General features: G+C 40.2%; 1 protein-coding gene across 15 annotated transcripts in view; it reads right to left on the bottom strand.

The window, feature by feature from the left end:
- FHIT (fragile histidine triad diadenosine triphosphatase) overlaps positions 1-4,524 on the bottom strand; it is a 1,100,422-nt gene extending 1,095,898 nt beyond the window's left edge. For 2 of the 15 annotated variants that reach the window (XM_084634712.1, XM_084634713.1), the window contains exon 1: positions 4,455-4,499. The gene's annotated coding sequence lies outside the window, so the exon portion shown is untranslated. Of the gene's footprint in view, positions 1-3,873; positions 3,997-4,108; positions 4,247-4,454 lie in introns of those variants that run through there. The other 13 variants (XM_084634705.1, XM_084634714.1, XM_084634709.1 and 10 more) reach the window with 13 other exon arrangements.
- Positions 4,525-20,500: the final 15,976 nt, after the last annotated feature.

Below are 20,500 nucleotides of genomic sequence, written 5' to 3' on the forward strand. Positions count from 1 at the left end.
CTAATTCAACAGCCTGTGCACCAAAGAATATTCTCCAGCCACAGCATTCCAGTCCTCTTATCTTCAAAGCTTCTGTTTATTTCTTCAACAAACGAAGTTGTCCTTTTTCACTTAACCCAGAGGCTCCTGCAAAAGACCATCTATTCACTCCAGAATTACACTCTGCAAGTCATCTGATTGGGGGTGCTAGTGAGCCATTCTGCTCTCTTTCCAACCTAACCTGGTCCCTGCAGTACTGCTCTGCAGACCCCATCCACCAGGAACTCCTGCATGAGCCTTTCTGCTTCTTTCAGGATTACACTCAACCCGCCTTTAATGTGCAAATTACATATGAGCTGGGTTCTTTCCCTTGATACAAGAACTCCTGAAAGAGCTTTCAAATTCTCTGCAGCTCTCAAGCTGAACTACTCGCTATCTTTTATGAAGACGGGTATGAGGACGCTAGCTATTTCCTGATCCCTGATCTCACAGCATCACCTGGAAATCAGATGTCACTGGTGAAACTAGGCCCAATTCTCTTTAAAGGGCCAGCCAACCCATGACACAGAGTTGCACTAAAACTAAGTTCACTATTAGCAGCTTTTTCATCACTCACAACTTTCAAATCTTGATAGACAAATCAGCTCGGTATTAACGGCTTATTATCCCTTATAGGGTAAGTGCCGAACCTAATAGTGCTATATCATGTAGTGTATTTGTATCTCTCTATTTTATGTTTGTGGAATTATATTCCAGTCAAAAATAACGTACTATGTAACTTTAGGAAAACTCAAAAATAAATTACTGAAGTCAATTTTCCAGTAAACCCTTAGGCTACATCATGTTTCAATGTGTAAAATTAGTAGCAAATGGTGCAAAAACATGTATAATTTGTGATCTCATCAAAATATAAGCTAAATCCACACCTACTTTGTGTTGAGTGGGTTTCTTAAAGAAAGCTCATAGAATATAATGTTCACACTAAAAAGAGTACACATTGAGTAATAAACTTGATCACCTTCTTTGACAGAGTTATCAGGAAGATAGAGAATGAGACAAGATGAACATAACTGTAATAGCTTTTGATCTAGTTTTCTAAATTCGAAGAGGAACTGTAAGTGAAATAGAAAATACACAATTCTGTTACAAACGTTGTAAAAGCAACTACAAAAATTCTGAAACTATGTCAACTGTCTCTATATGACACCTCATATGATACCTTCAGATACTGTTGTCATAAACTGTGTATTAGGTGTAATGAATGTCAGGTCTAACTACGCCAAAAGGATATAAAGAGGAGCTCCTCCATTTCCCTCCCACCCTCTTACATCCTGTCAGTCTCATGTGGAGTAAGGCAACCTCTATGGATACCTACTGGATCAGATCCCACACACAACTTAGGCAGCCAAACTAGCTTGTGAATTGCACTGAGGTGTAGGCAGGAGATAGGCACCCAGTGAAGCGGCAGTGCATATGCTCAGAGACAAAAACATAGGCCCGAGATATTTTATTGCAAAACCTGAGGTACCAAGCAACTAGAAGTGCCTACAGAATTAGGCTGAAACCAAGGGGGAGTTTTGTGAATCACAATGGTGCCTAAAAGGGGACTTAGCACCCTAAGTACCTTTGTGAATCCCACCCTATGTGTGCACAGTGCCAACACAACGGGAGCCTAGTCTAGTTGGGGATCCTTGATGTTACTGTACCTATAGGTCCAGGGTGGGGGGTTCAAGCCGGCCCACATCTAAAGGCTCCTCTCCCAGCCTCAGGGGAGCAGCCACGAGGCCATGGCTCAAATTGGTGCTACTGTAATACAATAAGTTAAGAAAGTAAAATGGCTACAAAACTGAGTTTTTGAAGAAATAGGCAAATTTAAGTGCAAGTTTAAACTTTAGAAAAAAATCTATTTAATGAGTGTGCAGAAAAGGATTTGGGTGACAGATGAAAAACTGAATATGAATTTACTACGCAATACAGCTGGAAAAAAAAAAAGACAAATCCTTTCATTTACATACAAGGTTATCATTTACAAGACAGAAGGATAATCCTGCTCTACGCAAAAGGTTATACTAGATGACCCAGGTAGTCTTTTCCAGCCCTATCTTCTATATTTCTGATTTCACTTAGCAAAATGCATCATAATTCCAACTAAGGGCTCCCTGGTGCAGTATAGTGAATTAAAGGAAGAGGTATGAATGCAATATACGCAAACAGAAGTGACAATGCATTTGCTGAATATTTAAGCATGAAAAATATATTAGCTGTAGCATTAATAAAGTCAGTGGAGACTGGAAGTATGCTTTCCAAGGACAGCAAAAGTAAGTCATTTTTCTCCTACTACACGTTTAGATTCATGTTCTTTGCTCAATGCATGGGAATTATGCATGTAAATCCTTACATAGATGTGAGGAGACAAACTTGTAGCCTTTATACTTACACAGTAAGCAGAAACATCTGAAGAATAGACTCTGCCTACAACTCAAACAATCATCCACTTAAAACAACCCCAGTGTAAAATTACCAATTAAAAAACTGTGTTATAAAACACGTTTTAACAAGACTTTGCAAAGGGATTTAATTAGATTTCACATCAAAACTTCCACACACTGAAACAATAACAGCTAATGTTGGCTGAATCCAACAACATTCCAAGAAGAGATCTGTCTAAATATCAACTATGATCTTCTACCCACACTGAAAGAAGCAACAGATAAAGCTTTCACACTAAGTGGCAGAATTGACAAGTGAACTAAATTCGGCTTTTATGAGAACTCCAAACCTACCATTCAAATTCAAAAAAAAAAAAAAAAAACCAAAACCCAATGTCTATGTGGAATTTCTTTTCAGCACATAAGAATGTAACTTTTAAAGATCAGAATACTTCTCAACTGTCATTCAAAGATTTAAACCACTTCTGAATAACTTAAAATGCATTGGAGCGGAATATAAAAACAGGTTACAAAATCAAGGGAACTACTATGTGTTGGACATAGACATCTTGCCCAAGGGAAAAAAGGTGAAGTACTTTGTGCAAGTTTTCTATTAGGCATTTCAATGATTCAATTTTAAATTAAGTGGCCAAGATCCTACCATAGAGAAATAATATTCTGGAATGTCTTATTTAAATCACTGACATCAGCTATTTGAAAATAAATTACTAAGAAATCTGCCTACAGGCAGAGCCCATTGTGTGCAATTAATCTTTCACGCGAACTTTATAGATACATGCTTAAGTATGTTGCAATTTAAGATTTTTAATTATATTACACACTATATCTAATTGTCCCAAGAGTTATACCGAAGCCTTCCTTTCTCCATCCAGTAACTATGACTTTAAAATGTTACACACACACACAAAGTTATTTAAACTAATCCCATCATTGAACCAAGGTCAAAATGACCAAAATGATTTTACTGATTCCTCCATCTAAGTTCTTAGGAGTTTCATATTAATTTCCTAATGGGGTTGTTAATAATTTACCAAGGACAAAAATTAAATTTGTACTCCAGAGAAACATATCCTCCTCATTAAAAAAAAAAACTACACACTATCGCTACTCTTATTTTCAAGCTCTCACTCAGTCCAACCGCTGCAGGCTTTTTCCCATTAAATTCCTTTGAGTTCACATTTAAGGAGCTATGTCAAATCTGATTGATTCGCTAAGGTTTACAAGGCACTCGGAAGATGTAAAGAGCTATTATTTTATACCCACATTTTAATTTAAGCGACTAGAACAGGAGGAGATTCTGCTGGATTCTAAATGCCGCACCTAGGTTGAGGGGTTGCGGGCGGGGGTTTTTGTTTTGTTTTTTTAAATTTGCCCCCCTCCACAGATGACAATATAGAAAAATAATTGCCGTGGTGCCGCAGAAATACCAACACTTCCGCAGTACCTGCGGCAATAAACCCAACGCCGCGGGCCGGGGTCAGTCAGCGAGGCTCCCGCGGAGGCGTTTTCACGTGACCCGTGCGACGCGGCGGCCGTTGACAAACGGCCACTCCCGTTTCAAGCGGGCGGGTCGGTAACTGCCCAGGAGCGGGGGGAGGGGCGCAGCTGGCGGGAAAGATACTGAGGCGTCTAGAAGACCCGCCCGGGCCGTTACAAGGCCGAAAGCAGCTGCCACCCACCCAGACGACGGACCCAGCCTGCCCTGTGGCTGGGTTGCCCGATCGAGAGGGAGCCTCCGGCGCGGAACCGGCCGCGCGGCAGACCAGGGACAAGCCCACCGATACTCCTCACACGCGCCCGGCAGGCCGCGCGCTGAGGGAGGGGGGACCGCCAGAGCCGCGCGCGCCCTGCCCCTGGGGGCGCCAGCACGCGCTGGCCTCCGCCCCCTGCCCCAGCGCTTCCCGCCCGGCCCGCACCGGAGCGTCCCCGACTCCTCCCTTCCCCCCCATCGCCCTCCCCCACCCTGAGCCGCTCCGGCTGTTGAGGAGTAGGGAGTGGGAGGGGGGAAGCAAAATGGAGACTTACACTCCGACTGCTATTGCGCGTGCGTCAAGCCGGGATGGGAGCGGGACGCGCCGGCGCCCTGACGTCACGCGCCCGGAACTGGCTCCGGGGAAGCCGCGAGGATTCCCACCACGCGGACAGGAGTGGCCAGCGCGCATGCGCACGGCGCCCTCTCCTCTGAGGCGGTGTCCGACCGCGCTCCCTTCCCTGACAGAGCCATTCATGGACAGTGATGGCGGGGCCGGGGGGGATGGGGCGCGGTGCCCGACCGTAGTGCTGCCTCACGCTGGCTTGTCAGCCCCCAGGATGGGCCTGAGGCCTCCAGGAATCACGTCAGGCGATGAAACCCAGGGCTGTGCCCCACTGGTATGGGCAGCCCTACGCCGACCCCAGCCCAGAGGACAGTGTCACTGGCACAGCCCCCAGGAGCCCCGCATGCTGCCATGGACGCCAACGCTGTCCCCCATCACAGCCAGCATCACCCCTCCCCCTGCAGACATGCCATCCCCGGTGTCACCGACACAGATAACAAGAGCCTTGCATGCTGCTACGGACACCAATGATGCCCACCACAGAGGCCAACACTGTCCCTCAGTGACAGCACAGACACCCCCGCTGTCGCCCCTCCCCGATGCGTACAGTGGCAATCCGGCGTCATGCCCCTGGTGCCAACACCAATGCTTCTCTCTTCTATATTCTATTCTGTGGAGAAAATAAATACAGAAGTGTTATTTACTCCTCCTAACACAAGAACTAATGGTTACCACATGAAATTAATATGCAGCAGGTTTAAAACAAAGAAGTATTTTTTCAGACAACTCACAGTCAACCTGTGGAACTCCTTGCCAGAGGATTTTGTGAAGGCCAAAACCATAACACGTTTCAAAAAAGAACTAGATAAATTCATGGAGGCTAGGTCCATCAATGGCTATTAGCCAGGATGGGCAGGGATGGTGTCCCTCGCCTCTGTTTGCCAGAATCTGGGAACGGGTGAAGGGATGGATAACTTGATGATTCCCTGTTCTGTTCACTCCCTCTGGGGCATCTGACATTGGCCACTGTCAGAAGAGAGGACACTGGGCTAGATGGGCCTTTGGTCTGACCCAGTATGTTTTCAGAGAACTATCCACAGTGATTCCAAGGTCTCTTTCTTGAGAGGTAACATCTAATTTCGAAGCCACAATTTTGTATGTATAGTTGGGATTACATTTTCCAATGTGCATTACTTTGCATTTGTGAACATTTAATTTCACCTGCCATTTTGTCACCCAATTTTCTGAGATCCCTTTGTAACTCTTCAGAGTAATTCTGGATTATCTACAACCTTTCCTTTCTCACTGTTCATCCTCTTCTCCAGATCATTTGTGAAAAAATTGAACAGCACTTGTTCTAGTCCAGATGTTTGGGGGACCTGTTTATTTATCTCTCTTCACTTGAAAACTGACTATTAATTCCACCCTTTGTTTTCTATCTTTTAACTAGTTACTGATCTATCAGAGGACTGTCCCTCATATCCCATAACTCCTTACTTTGCTTAAGAGGCTTTGGTGTGGGAGCTTATCAAAGGCTTTCTGAAAGTCCAAGTACACAATATTCAATGGATAACCCTGTGATTCTGTATGATTGAAATATGATTATGAATATAATTAATAGAGCCACTGTTAGACAATTGCAACAAATCGTGTACAAAGTATATTATGTAAGGTGTCAATGGAAAATTATGATTTGCTAAATAAGATTATCCTGTTTAAATCCATGTATCATTTTTGTATCAGAAGTTATGAATATTTGCTTTATACCCATATCACCATTGTGTTTGTCCCCAGGGTAACAGCCATAAGGTAGTTTACATCCAGTCTAGCCAGCACATTGTGAATGGACTTTTCAAGCTTGATTACTCATTAAGACACACCTCTCACAACGGGCTATAGAAGAAACTCATCCCACCCAGTAAGTCTTCCTATGGATGCCATAGCATGAATATGGCCAATGGCTGCTCCCACCCCACTCTCCCTGAGTCAGCAAGCCATATAAGGACATGTGATATACTCATTTGACCCTAGACTCCATCTTGTGCCACAGAAAGGAGCTGTAAGCTTTGTTTGGAATAGTAAAATTCTTCCAATCACATGGCAGAGGATACAAAAGACCCTTGAAACATCTCCATGTTGCCTCTTTCCTGATCTGAACTCTCTAGACAGCAGATTTACAACTAAAATGGAGCATATTGGACTATGGACTAAGAACCCTCCAGTCTTTTGGAAGTTACTAAAAACTCTACAAGCCAGCAGTCTATAATATCACTTCTACAAACCTAGTATAAGAACATTGTCATTATTGTATGTATATGATCTATTGACCATTTTAACAGGTTTCAGAATGGTAGCCGTGTGAATTGGAATTAATTTGCAAACTGGACACCATTAAATTAGGCTTGAATAAAGACTGGGAGTGGATGGATCATTACACAAAGTAAAAATATTTCCCCATGTTTATTCCCCCCCCCCACTGTTACTCACACCTTCTTGTCAACTGTTGGACATGGACCATCCTGATTATCACTACAAAAGGTTTTTTTCTCCTGCTGATAATAGCTCACCTTAATTGATCACACTTAATATAGTGTGTATGGCAATACCCATTTTTTCATGTTTTCTGTGTGTATATCTTCCTACTGTATTTTCCACTGCATGCATCCGATGAAGTGAGTTTTAGCCCACGAAAGCTTATGCGCAAATAAATTTGTTAGTCTTTAAGGTGCCACAAGTACTCCTTTTCTTTTTACTGTAACAAGAGTGATCAGGTAAGGTGAGCTATTACCAGCAGGAGAGCAGGGGTGGGGGGAACCTTTTGTAGTGATAATCAAGGTGGGCCATCAGTATGGAGTGAGTCTGCCTTATTTCTCAGCAGTTTGTCCTGAATCTGGCATTCTCCGCTGTGACCCAGTGAGGTACAGTGATACACCCTTGTCCACGTGCTTGTTGATTCCCTCAAATGATTCTAATATGTTGGTGAGGAATTATTTCCTTTTACACAAGCAGTGTTGACTCTTACCTGCCACAATTTTGCATGAGGAAGGGAAGTCTCTTATGTAGAATCATAAGGGAGCCAGCAGGGATTCTTAAAATAGACCATCATTGAGGATGCAGGCTTTGCTGATCAACCCAGTGTCAGACAATATGAGGTGTAACTGGCACACAGCTAAACCCTCATTCTGCAAAAGCAATCCACCTTAGCATAGAACATGATGGCACTGGATGTAGCTTCCTGCTTCCCTGTCCCCTCTCCCCCCGCCACATGCACACCTTCTAACTAACTATCTCCACTATTCTGCTACCTCTAAAACATTTGACCTACCAACCTATTTAGAGACTGGATTAATTTTTTAAGTGGGGAAAACTGAATGAATCCTCTCTTGGTGAATAGCTATTTTAGATAAATCCACCACACTGAGTCTTGGCACAAATGTTGATCTGGTTTCTAGGGAGTTGACCTGTTGCAATAAAAAGAGCAAAGCAGCTGGGGGAAAAAAAACAAAAAAACACCTGACTCCCTGCCTTTCCCCTCAAAATGTGTGCCCCAGTGCAACTCCTGTCAAATTTGAATGTGAAAGGAGTTAAATCAATGTTATGGGCCAACATGACTGCTCATTTTGGGCATCTCAATTTTTGGATGGCCAACCTGAGACACTGATTTTCAGAAAGTGCTGAGTACCTATCCTCTGCAAATCGGGCCCTTTCAAGGCGTCTCAAGTTGGGCACCCAAAAATCTCTAGTCATATTTGAAAATCTTAGCCTTGGCTTTAAACTAAATCAGAGGTAAAGGATTAAAAAGCTTACCTCTTATGCATTCTCTTTCACTGACATCATATACTACACCCAATCAAGGAATAGTGAGGTGTTCACCTTGCAAGTATATTCCTTTATCCTTTCATCCGTCTTCTCCTTCTTTTTGTACTTGGCATTTAAAATGTATTTTTTTCCTCCTTTCAGATACTGAGCATTCAGAAGTGGCTGAAGAGGCAGGCACGTTGAAAATAAGAATGTTTTTGGTCTCTCTGAGCTTTCAATGTATACAGTTGTGAGTGTAAAACACAAACAATGTACAGAAAAAAACCACTGAAAAGATCCAGAGTTCAGTAAAATGGCATATCCTAGAATTTGGTTAAGCATGTCAAAAAGTTTTAAATCTGATGAAGGGGGGGAAACATGAGTATTATTGAACAGTGTTAAAACAAACTGTAAAACCTGAGCTTTTCCAATAGCTCTTCCCATAATTCTCCATTTCTAATGCTATAACCTCTCTATAACCAGAGATTATGCATTACATAAAGAATTATAATAGCTAAATTTGCACAAGACAGATGAAGAGGTGGGTTACTGCTAGAGCAGAAGCTTTTGTTTACCAAAAGATGGCTTTAATATTCTGCTATTAAGGGAGGAAAGAAATGCAAACACAAGAAGCAAAAAGTGATGCATGTTGCTAGATAATTTGTTTCTAAAATTCAACTGAGCATGAAATCTCTTGAAAACAAGCCAAGTAGAGATCCTGGGGACACACTCTTTTAGCCCAGTAGGGACACTACACTTTTCCTCATTTAAACTCAGCTGTTTACTATTTAAGACGCAAAAATATAGAACTTTCTCTCCCTAATCCTTAGCAATACTACAAGCCTTTAATATCTTGTCCTTGCTAGCCTCACTACTTCAATGTGCCAGGTCCTTCTAAAAGCAGTTTTCCCTGCCAAATGAAATTTGAAAAGCTGTCTGCCATTGTGTTTAATGGGGATTGTAGGTTATTTTTCAATGAATTTCAGTGATTCCAATATAAAACTGTTTTTATTTAAAAATGACAAATCCTAGAACATATGGTGTTGTGCAATGTGTATGGTCTCCTATGGGAAATTCAAACAAACTCTATCGCTTGCCATATTTTCTTGGTGGCCAAGAGGTGGGAACATAGTCATTGTGGAGAAGTAATAGTGGTATTAGTAATCTTAAAAACCTTACTTAATCTTAAAAATAAAAATTCCTTACCAATTCTCTTCTCTCCATATGGCAAACTGATTCTTTCCTGATTACCATGTTTCTACCTGGTTTTGAGATTGACAGTGTATTTCTGTTTAATCCTGTTTATCAGCGAACATTATTTATGATCTCCAAACAGCTCTGATACCAGGGTTTGGTGCTTGGATTCATTTTGTCAGTTATGCAGCAGAAAAGCAGCAAAACATTATAGGACCTGCTTAGACAGTTATGATTTTATTTTTTGGAGCTCAATCATAAAGCAATCTTTTGTTGTTTTTTGTTTTTATAGGGTAGGTATATAGAATCCAGAGAATATTCTCCACTGGATTATTACTATTTTAAAGCAAATTTTGAGCCTGACAGCTTTACAGTATCCCTTTAATGGCTGCTGTTTAATATAGTTTTGATTATGATTCAGTTCTTGTCCTCCCTCTAAACCTTTTCCTCAAGCTACTGCATGGTCTTCAGTGGTCAACTAAACAGCTTCTTCTGTAAGGCCAGTCCATCGTTTCTCCTAACGCATCAATGGTCATTTCTCTTTTCCTCAAAAAGTGCTACAGTATTCATGTTTTTTGGCATAGTAATGATAGCCCAACATCCAGTCAAAACAGCCTCTTCTGTGAGGCCAGTCATTCATTCCTCCCTATTAGATTGTCATCCCCAGATGCCTGCTGAGCTACATCCTGTGTATTCCCCAGGACTGTACCCACAATACATCCACAATGACTCTGTATTTTCAGTAACAGCACCACATCCTTTTATGAGCCTTCTTCACTAGCATGGCAGCTGCAGCTGCTGACCACAGAACTGCCGCCTCTTGGAGTTGTGCCCTTTGCATCTTCCATGACTGAAACAGTCTACAAACAGCAAAAAAGTCTAATATCACTTTTTTCTGAAAGTAGAGAGTTTGACAAATCAAGATGTCAACAATGTTTTGCATAGTGATGACACAATGTCCTGAGTCCAACACAAAATAATACCTCTAAGCTATGTAGACAGAGTTTGATGTTTTTCTTTATTTTAACAAATATTGATAATGAAATCCAAGCCTCCCAACAATAACACATCTGGAGGAAGATTCTCAGATATATCTAAGCATGAGGAGAAGTGTAGGCACATTTCCCTCCAGAAATCTGCAGTCACTGAACATGGCCACCAGCAATGGATCCAATTAGCTATAGAATCCAAGGGACTAGCTTTCATAGTGTGCTTAATACAATGAACACAGAGACTGTTTTTATGAATGCTGGGTTAATGACACAATTTCTCAATACTATGGAAAACTTACAAAATATACATGCAAGGTATAATTATAGAATGATACAAGTGAAAATTATAAAAGATAATGGAAACTCCTACATCTTGAAAAAGAAACGAAAGAAGCTGTAGGATTTCTGTTTAGCTAAAGGAGAGCACACAACATTAAGCAACATTTTAATACAAAATGAATTGCATCTTATCCTAAAGAAGAAAATAAATAAGTTCCTAAGTGTTACTGAAAGCACTTATTTGAGTTATGAAATCCGTCAGGCAAAATACTAGCCAGGCTATATGAAAACAAAAAGAAAACAAAACACATACTACAGCAGTTAAATAAAAAAGCAAGGGTTGAACAAACCAACACAGTATACATGGTGTCTTCAAAGCTTAAAAATGAATGGAAGTATCCATGCTGAGAATGCTTACACTGTTTTGCTATCAAGGGCTAATGCTAAATTGGAGATTTTGCAAAATGTAGAGGAAATTACTTTTCCATTGACATATGGCAGGCTTTTAAACTCAGAAGATTTTAGAAGGAGTTTTCATTCAGAATTAGCACATTTTATTCTTTCAGATTTTCTCCAGCACTTGTACAGTGTAGAGAGAAACAAAGGTGCACAAGAGATGTAGGAGATGGGCCTGTACATTGAAGGGAGTGTTGGCTTCGCTACATGTTCTTCCTGTCTCTTGAATCAGCAGCAGCTCCTCCTTGCAAACAATGCATTGCAAGCTCCATGTGAAAGAAATAGCTTATTTGGAATACAGACCTTATACAAAATTTAAAATTTTATGTTTCAAGTGGGTTTCATCTTGATATACTTTAAAGTAGCTTTCCTCTAGACACATGAAGATTCCAGAAAAGCTGTTTGACTTACAGCCCAGTTCCAAAAGAGGAAGATTACTGTAACACCCTTGTTTCTGAGAGGCAACTGGAGTTGATTAAACTGATCATTAGTTCAAAGTTTTTTTAATTTAATTTTGCTGATGGATGGATGTTGAGTGACTAGTTGTTGCTAGGGTTCTTTTCCAAAAAAACTGTTTTTCATTGAACTTCCCGTAAACTGGCAACACTGTCATTTCAAGATCTTTTCAGCCAGCTAAAACTATGCCAGTTTCCTCAGAAACTCAGTTTCCTCTTGTAGCCAATTTGTGATTTTTTTATGGGGGGAATGGGGAAGGTGTCACAGACTTACAGTCTCTCTACGGTATGTAAAACGCTGAATATTTTTTAAACTGCTGATTTAAGTGGGACTTTTCCAAGTTGATGTTTGCTAAAAGATGACCTAATTTGAACCTGATTGCATGACTCCAGGGTAGGTTTCATATCTGATACATCTGAAGACCTTGAATGGAGGCACTACAAGGCTGAGTAGGTGAAGTTCACAAACTATAAGAATCAAAGGTGTGGTCCAGAAATATTGTCTTTTGGGATCAACAAGACACATTCCTGAATCTCAAAGACCAGCCATCCTGGGAAAGGATGTCATGACATCATCAAAGAGTCTATGCAGCCTTTCCCTAGTGTCCCTGAAACCGAAGGTCTGCTAGCAAGCAGCAATGTGTCAACAGAACATCACTGACACCATCTGGTTCCCTGACTGCAGTTCCAGCTCCTACTTTACATGAGTTCAGAAGACTGCAAGAGGTGAAGTGTTTGCAAATCCCGGTTATCTTATTTTTCCTTTCTCTTTTTATGAGCTGGGAGGCAATCTCTCTATAAGCTGTGAAAGCATGGTTGTGTGGATGCATGTGTGTGTGAAAGCCCATACAGTTCACCTAGGGAAGGAGTCAGAAAAAAATGTTTCCCAGGTTTAAACAGCCCTAAGCATTGTCTCAAAATTATTCATTAGAGCATGTTCTGTGGCCTATATTAAAAAGTTCTGAGAAACTTGAAATTGTCATCTGTAATTTCTGGTAAGCAAGAATTGTCAAACTTCTTCTTATCAAGAGTGTGTTATTAAAATACAGACTTTAACATATCTGATGTGGGGGAGGAAAGGATGACCATATAAGAATTTTTTGTGTGTGGTTTTTGGGAGGGGGGTGAGAGAACCTGGATTTGTGCAGGAAATGGCCCAACTTGATTATCATGCACATTGTGTAGAGAGTTGTCACTTTGGATGGGCTATCACCAGCAGGAGTGATATTTGTGTGGGGGGGTGGAGGGTGAGAAAACCTGGATTTGTGCTGGAAATGGCCCAACTTGATGATCACTTTAGATAAGCTATTACCAGCAGGACAGTGGGGTGGGAGGAGGTATTGTTTCATATTCTCTGTGTGTATATAAAGTCTGCTGCAGTTTCCACGGTATGCATCCGATGAAGTGAGCTGTAGCTCACGAAAGCTCATGCTCAAATAAATTGGTTAGTCTCTAAGGTGCCACAAGTACTCCTTTTCTTTTTGCATATAAGAATAGAATTCTAAGGAGGCAGCTTTATAATTGGCTCTAAGATTGTGGTTTAGAGATTAGATAACTTTGTTTCAGTATTAAATTCTTAATATATTTAAGTTTAATAAATTCTTTAGCTGGGGTTTAGAACCAAATGGACCTTCTTAAAGTCCTCTTTAGAATTTATAAGAACATTATTTTTACTATTAATTTGATTTAATTAATTTGATGATTTAACCTCAAACCAGTGTGGAGACTAATTTCTTCATTTCATCTTGATTTGAACGTTGTAATACTCCATTTCTACCTTAGCTTAATATTACTATTAATAGCTTTGGGGATACATTTTCATTATTTTTAGGTGGTTTAATAAAGTTTATAAGAAGATAGCCACATTTCTTTCAAAAAGCAACATAGGTCCAGATATCTTTGAGGACCTGGGTGGATGCCTAAGAGATGTGATCTGGGCATGGTGACTGGTGGGGGGAAAGATTGATTTAAGCTAAAGGTATGTTGTTGGGTATCCACAAGGTTTGGCTTCCAGTCCTTTACATGCTTTGCCTGCTGCCTCTTCTAAAAGACTACTATCCCTGATTCAACAAATGGATTATGCAGTAGAGAAACCACTGTGAAACATTCATGGATTTTTAAATTATATCTTCCTTGGCTGTCATTTTTTCCTGCAGATTGTACAGTTCAGAATACAAAGCCAGTTCATACAGCAACCACATTAATTTTGGTTTGCTCAAGTTTCATGTGAGACACAAGAGAGGAATTACAGAAAAATGTTGCAGCTCTATAAACTAATAATGCTATTGAAGACTTGAGTTGGCAAGACAGATACCCAAGAGAATGCCAACAAAGACATTCAAATAAACTCTAATTCTACAAACATTCAGGCTACATGGGGACATTTAAGTGTGGCATAGAGTGCTTGCCTAAATAAGTAAAAGACACAAAAATAGTTCCACATACCACCTATTATCCCAACAGAAGAATGACTAAAAACTATACAAGTATCAGGGGGTAGGTGTGTTAGTCAGTATCCACAAAAACAACAAGTAGTCCGGTGGCACCTTAAAGACTAACAGATTTATTTGAGCATAAGCTTTTGTGGGTAAAAACCTCACTTCTTCAGATGCATGGAATGAAAGTTACAGATGCAGACATAAATATACTGACACATAAAGAGAAGGGTGTTACCTCACAAGTGGAGAACCAGTGTTGACAGGGCCAATTCAATCAGGGTGGATGTAGTCCATTCCCAACAATAGATGAGGAGGTGTCAATTTCAGGAGAGGCAAAGCTGCTTCTGTAAGGAGCCAGCCACTCCCAGTCCCTATTCAAGCCCAAATTAATGGTGTTAAATTTGCAAATGAATTTTAGTTCCGCTGTTTCTCTTTGAAGTCTGTTTCTGAAGTTTTTTTTGTTCAAGTATAGCTACTTTCAAATCTGTTATAGAATGTCCAGGAAGATTGAAGTGTTCTCCCACTGGCTTTTGTGTGTTACCATTCCTCATGCCCGATTTGTGTCCATTTATTCTTTTATGTAGGGACCGTCTGGTTTGGCCAATGTGCACGGCAGAGGGGCACTGCAGACACATGATGGCATATATAACATTAGTAGACATGCAGGTGAATGAGCCTCTGATGGTGTGGCTGGGTCCTCTGATGGTGTCACTAGAGTAGATATGGGGACAGAGTAGGCAACGAGGTTTGCTACAGGGATTGGTTCCTGGGTTAGTGTTTCTGTGGGGTGGGGTGTAGTTGCTGGTGAGTATTTGCTTCAGGTTGGGGGGTTGTCTGTAAGCAAGGACTGGCCTGTCTCCTAAGGTCTATGAGAGTGAGGGATCATTTTCCAGGATAGGTTGTAGATCGTTGATAATGTGCTGGAGAGGTTTTAGCTGGGAGCTGTACGTGATGGCCAGTGGTGTTCTATTTTCCTTGGGAGGCCTATCCTGTAGTAGGTGATTTCTGGGTACCCAGATCGCTCTATCAATCCTTGTTGTTTTAAAAACTGTACACTAATTTCTGCCTGGATAGGCATGGCACTAGGGAGGAGGAAGAGTGGGGGGCAGGAGGGATGAGGGGTAGGAGAGAGAGGGGTTCTAGTAGACTTGTCCTCTGCTCTAAGAAACCTATATAATAGGGAAGGGTCCTACCAGGCAGTCCTGGGGAAAGGTACAACGAGGTATACTTTACTCTGAAAAGGAGCATTATGAAACTTGCTCTGATCGTACTATATCATGCTATCTTGATAGGGGAGACAGAGATATCCTCCATGGAAGCTGATCATGTCATCTTGCTGTTACAGTGTTCAAGCTGGTGCATCTCCTGACTAGCCTTCTTGTGTACTAGGAAGAAATCCTGCCCTGCTTCTTGTGCAGAGACAAAACCTCATTATGTTCATTCTTAATCAGCTGCCTCACTCCTACAGTGCGCCAGCTCAACATGGAGCAGGACTTAGCCCTTTACCAAAAGATTTAATGCCATGTTTGTTTGTTGGCCCTTGGCTGCAAAGCTCTCTGCCACCAGATATCAGGGTGAACTTGAATCTTACTAGTTTCAGGGTGAAATGCAAGACCCATCTCTGTACAGGTATTTCTCCAATAATAATGACTAAAGTGGGCTGGCACCATATTTCTTGAAACAAACACCAAGAAGGATCCAACTTCAAGATTACAACAACAAAACAAATAATAATTAATAATAATGTAAAATGAAGTAGGAATGGCAAATATCCTCCTTCTAGACAGAATTACACTTCCTGGCTTATCCTGCGTAGTACATAAGAGCACAGTAGTAACTATGAGCAGTGCAACAGAAATGCAAAATTAGAGCAATATAGATTAGAAAAGAATTAGATATCCTTGCCAGTCTTTGTACAGAATGAGTCTGCAAAAAACAGCATTAGAAGATAGTAATGTGATATCCTAAGACTGGAACCAATCAAAAGCTCATTTCTTTAAATTAACGGGTAAAGCTGTTATATAGAAAACCAAAAAAAAAACCACTTTATTTACAAATAATCCACGTGTCATTTGAAATTTAAATGGGTACAAACAAGGTTTACTATTGTCTCCATTCCTATAAGTTATTGTGTGTCATACATATTTACTAAAAAGTCAACATTGGCATATATGAGCATAAGACACCACTTGTTGCCAGTTTACAATTATATATAACTAGCCTCAAAACAGCTATATACAGCAGAGAAACATTGCAGTGCCTTTTGCAACCCTAAAGTCAACATGCAAAAATTATACAATATACAAAAGTCATAAGCAAGGCAGTATCCACAGAAGTTCACTTGCAAATTCTGCTGGCAAGTCTGTCTATGGCAAACTTTATGAAGTCTGACAGAACCTGATGGATATTTTTAAGGTTTAACAGCCCGTAGGGAATAAGTTCTAATATTTGTACCTGGCCCTCTGAAAAATAGGCCAGGAAACAAGATATCATTTAGGACTCAAGAATAAATCAAATGTGAGGATTCTAAACCAAGCTGGTATTGAGACAAGTTTTGTACACAGAAGATTTAGAAGACTTTTTTAAAAGTCAGTTTCCTCTAATTTTGGCAAATTACCTCTCTGAACCACCTTGTCTGATCATTAGCTTTCCCCCAAAAAATTCTACTGGATAGATACCACACAAGCAAAATTTCCCATATAAAAAGGTAGGATTTTCCCTCTGGAAGTTAGAGGGTGTCATAATCAGATTACAATAGCAAGCAAGTTACATGAGATATCACACTGATGAGCAAGATACAAGAACCAGAATCAGATAGAATCCTCAACTATAAAGTCATTACTTAGACTCTATAATCAAAACTGGAACACAAAAAGTATTACATAATAGAGAACTGTTATCATGGTGAAATGTTCTGGTCTTTTTAATTAATCAGACAAAAATAGGTTATTGAAAATGAAAAATTATTTTTCCTGGCATGATGTTTAGTGTCTTTCTTTCTGCCTGATGTAAACTATCTACAGTGTATTTAGTATTCGGTAAGATACAAATCATCTCTTACGGATCCATTTTGTAACAATTAGCCTGTGTCAAGCGCTCCCCCTGTTTGCATAGTAATAAGCTATCCCTCTTTGCTGAGATATGGAGGAAAATGCACTAAAGAGATAGCTCAAATCCAGAGCCCAGTGACTAGCCAGAGGTTTTTAAAACATTTTATTTTAACAAAGAGGCTGTAATGGAAATAAGGCTGATTCTTTACTGGTAATTTTATGCTTCCACTACCAACTCACATAGAAACAGTGAGCCTATGGCAGTTGGTGAGTATGATTTTCCCCTCACTTACACTGGTGTAAATCAGCAAGCAACTCCAGAGAGGACAATCAGGCCCATCCTTTAATATGTTATAGTAGCTGTAATTTCTGACCATTAACTGCTGCATTTTCACCTTTGATGGAACAAGTGAATGGCAGATATCACCTAAATGTTTTGGATAAAGGAAAGGAGAGTACCTCATTCACCACTGCATTTACTCCATTATTACAACCTATCTGATCCCAGTTTTACACTGTGACATTAGGGATATCAATGGAGTTATAGCTGCATAAAAACAGAGGAACAGTTGTGATTCAGGCCCATCAGGTTTTTGCATGTTTGTTAATAGTGGCAGCCATATTAACTGAACTACTTAAATATCACACTGGCATTTGGCAGCCATATTTTCATACATATTTAGGAATCTCCACTTTTATATTTAGTTATAAATAGAACTATTTTTCTACCAAGAACAATTGAAGTAGGAAACAGACTATTTACTTGAGAAAGAAGGCAGACAAATTGGAAACGATACTGCTGGCAAACCTACATCTGGAAAGGACACAGACAGTATATCATTAGACATTAATATTTCTATGTTGCAAAAGTGACTAAAATATTTTATTGCATGCAAACATTGTATAGGGATCGAAAAAAACCAAATGATACTGTGTAAACAATTCCAGCACATTGTTATGTCCATTTCTCATGCAACTGTCTTCTGTTATTGAACAATTGCTTATTTTCTTGATTTGCAAGAATCCTTTTCTCTGAAGAACCTCACTAGTGATGAGTAAGTGAAAGAGGAAAATTTTATACTGTGATGATATAAACTGTTTAAAAATCATGTTTTTCAGGCTAAATCTTTTATTCGGAGCCATCATTTTCATGCTATTGCATCTCTGTTTATCATACTACACAGCATTCGGTTTTCACACTCATTCTTATGGCATTACAGTTTCTAGCAGCCGAGCCTGCGAGACGAATATCAGTCCAACCATGTGTATTTTCTAGAACTCACAATAAAACCACAGGGAAACTGAGTTAACAAAAGTACAGTAAGTCTAATTTATATTGCAAAGATTTAGCTTACTCCTTGAGGTTATTAATATGCTCTACATATCGTCCTTTTATAAAGTATTTGATGGTTCTGTTTTATTTCACTAATTCTGAATAAAGTAATTAAGAACAGGATTTTTTTGTATAATATAGCTGGACACTAGTTATTAACAGCAGAGACTTTGGCTTTCCTGTAGTTAATATTATGCCTGCATTTCCATTTTAAGCTTAATTTTTCACAATATTATAACTTCTATACACATTAATTCTGGGGTAAGAATCAGCACAAAGAACCTCAGTTTATGAGTGATTTGTGTTTTACCAAATATATGAAGATAGCTGTAGTTACACAACATAAGAAAGCATTTTCTAGTATAGCTAGACAGGAATGAGATATGCACAAAGAGCTATACCAACCAAGAAATACTCATTAAACAAGCTGAGAAGAGAGAGATGGTGTAATCTTGGACCAGTCTACTTAAATGACAAGTCTTCAGACAGATGATGTGACATATTCTCACACCTTAGCTTTCAACCATACTTGTAAATATCAATATCAATTGCATGACCTTCTCCATGAATGCCTTACAATCTGCAAGGCTCTCTGGATCTACATTTAGATGCCTCTCTCACAATCCACAGACATACGTTTTTTTCAAGATGCCACTGTTTTGTTTTTTTTTTAAATGGGATTTTTGGTTTGATTTTTATTACACATTACCCCACAACCATAAACCACAACCACCAGAGAGGAAGACCAGTAAAAAGGGTCAACGCCTCTATCGCCACCCTTAAATTAGCTTATATTTGTGTGATCCTTTAAATGTTAACAGCTGTTTCATATTGGTATTTTAATCTTTTTTAAAAACATTATTACAAGTTAATATATATATTAATGTATTACACACTAATTAAACCTAAAATGAAAATTTACAAAGGGGTCACATTTATGTATGTGCTTGCTTCCTGTATCAAACTCCCCAGACTTCTATTTTTGACAAATATTTGTTATTCAAATTGATCAAGAAGGGAATTGCAAATCTGAGTATTGCTGGCTAGAGCACAGCACTCTCTACTCACAACATTTTCACTGACATCAAGAGTTAAGCCTGTATGACAGTGGCAGGATTTGTCTCAGAATCTACAGTTTCTCAAACGCAGCCACCAGGTGATTTTCTTGCAGCCACAGCCTCCTGGGTGGTGATCGTGCGGCCAACAGGGGTTTGACCCTGTCCCCCCCCTCCTCCCACAGAGCTGCAAATGCCAGAGGAGCAGGCAGCTGGGTAAGTTCCACACCTTCCCAGGGGTGGTGGGGCTTGGGCTTCCAGCTTCAGCCCCGGGTGGCAAGCTGCAGGCTCCAGTTGTGTGGCATCAAGCTCTGTCCCTCGGCTGCGGCAGGGCTTCAGACTCTGGCCCGGGCTCACCACCCCTCCTTTGCTCCTGGCCCCCACTGTGTCCTCCAGCTCTGGTCCCTGGTTGCAAGTCTTTGGGCAAATATCACGTTCCACAGAAGCAGAGACTTACTAGCTAGCAAGTCAAAACAAACCAAAAAACAAAAACAAACAGCAACCAAAAGGCAAAAAACAACCAACAACAACAACAAAAAGACAAGAACATTGTGTTCTTGCACCTTATTTGTGTTTCTATTCTGTTTAGATCCAGTAAAGGAGAGACAAATGTACATTGAGTCTGCAAAAAAAAAAAAAAAGAAAACCCTTACATAAACAAACAACTATGATCTGGACATGTATGTGTCCATATTTGTTTTTCTTAATGTTAGATATTTTAGGAAAAATTGTCAGAGCGGCCACCAACAAAATTGTTGAGAACACCTGTAGGTAACCTTCTATGCAGAACACTTAGTGAAACAACATTGGTATAAAGGAGAATAGAATCATAGAATATCAGGGTTGGAAGGGACCTCAGGAGGTCATCTAGTCCAACCCCCTGCTCAAAGCAGGACCAACCCCCAACTAAATCATCCCAGCCAGGGCTTTGTCAAGCCTGATCTTAAAAACTTCTAAGGAAGGAGATTCCATCACCTCCCTAGGT

Source organism: Lepidochelys olivacea, assembly GCF_965140295.1.
Source record: "Lepidochelys olivacea isolate rLepOli2 genome assembly, chromosome: 7".
NCBI classification, from domain to species: Eukaryota; Metazoa; Chordata; order Testudines; family Cheloniidae; genus Lepidochelys; species Lepidochelys olivacea.